Source organism: Typopeltis vanoorti, chromosome 4, assembly GCF_054136105.1.
Source record: "Typopeltis vanoorti isolate ZY-2024b chromosome 4, IOZ_Tvanoo_1.0, whole genome shotgun sequence".
In the NCBI taxonomy this organism is placed as follows: domain Eukaryota; kingdom Metazoa; phylum Arthropoda; class Arachnida; order Uropygi; family Thelyphonidae; genus Typopeltis; species Typopeltis vanoorti.
In genome coordinates, this window is record NC_143552.1 from 53,449,966 (window position 1) to 53,451,488 (window position 1,523).

At 42.6% G+C, this 1,523-nt stretch overlaps 1 non-coding gene across 1 annotated transcript; it reads left to right on the forward strand.

The window, feature by feature from the left end:
* Nucleotides 1–974: 974 nt before the first annotated feature.
* On the forward strand, nucleotides 975–1,261 carry LOC150107306 (signal recognition particle RNA). The gene has a single exon (XR_016548279.1).
* Nucleotides 1,262–1,523: the final 262 nt, after the last annotated feature.

The following is a 1,523-nucleotide window of genomic DNA, read 5'->3' on the forward strand; positions in this document are numbered from 1 at the left end:
CGCTTTTTGCACCACTGAAGACTACGGTCGTACCATGGAAACCCATATTGTGATCCTCGGTTTTGAAGGTATTTGTGCAAATTCGTGTTCCAATCGATGCCTCGGAACTCTGTATTCAACGTGTCGGCCGACGAATGCGGTTTTACATATTATCCTTCGTAGCACTACGGTTACGTTCGGTAAGTGTGGTGGATCGTCCACTGCGGGTAGACTTGCAGTTGACTCCCTGCGTTTCCATGTTAGTATGGTATCACTGATTGTTGACCTAGGATGGCCCAGTTTTTCAACAATTTGCCGAACAGATAGGCCTGCAACATGGCATACCATAACGCCTTTTTCAAACTCCAATTCCCGTCTCTCAGCCGTTTCTCCCGGACACAGTTGCACTGACTTGGGAGCATCATATTCTTCCAGTTTAAACCGGCTACACACACGTAACTCGTTACATGTGTCTTGCTCATGGGGGGGGGGGGGGGAGTCCGTTGACTTCTTTCCAGGTAGTGTACATAAGAATTCATTTTTGTACACTATCTGGAAAGAAGTTGTGTATTTTTAAAATACAATACTCCAATGCTAAGAATTTTTGTTCCAGAGCGAAATGCTAATTGTGTCCCTCCTTTCATCCAAAGAATGCGTCTTAATTTATAATTTTTATTTAGGTATATTTTGTTTAAAAATAATATATTAATTTCATATAGTAATGTGAAAAATAATATTATTTTCGTTTTTTACTATTTTTTTCAATAAATGCCTAATCTCTCACTTAATGCGCCTTGGACGTCTTCGTCGCCCTCATATTCCTAGTTAAGCATTGTATGTATATAGTCCCAAATAAGTTAGCTTTCACCCCCCCCCCCCATTTTTCATGTTAAACTAATCATTTGCTGAACAATGCAGTGGTGATATAAAGGTTAGCATCGCTGCCGTCCAAGCAGTTGACCAGAGTTCAATTCCCTGCCATTTCAATTTTCTTTGCCGGGAGCGTGGCGGGTTCCAGCTGAGTAGGCTCGAACTGGTGGATGGTTTTGAGGACTGGTGTTCTGCTTCACAGTGATCCTGTGTGAAGTGGATGCCCGCTCTAAGTACGGGGTCAATATGGTGGCTTCAAGGGGAACTTAAGGTCACGAGGTTGATTAATGAGAAGCGTACCGACTCAGGGTGGAAACGCAGCAGCCAAAAGTTTCCGCGTTTAGTAGTGGGATCGCATCTGCGAGCAGGCGCTGTGTGGTAGCCAGAACAACAGAACTAGACCCAATTCTTTGACGGTGAATGGGTTCAAGGAGAGGTATGATAGGATTTGTGTGTATGATGGTTGATTTGGATCTCCCGCGATGAGTCTCCGGACTTCATGGAGATGCGGTAAAATAATAATACTAACATGCGTTGGTAGATGTTTCTTTACACACGCATATACGATAGTATGCTTAGGAACATTAAAAAAAAATACATTCAATGTTCTGCCAAAAGCAAATCTCAAACTAACCATCTACAGAAAGGCTATCAAACAGTTACCTGATTTCTCA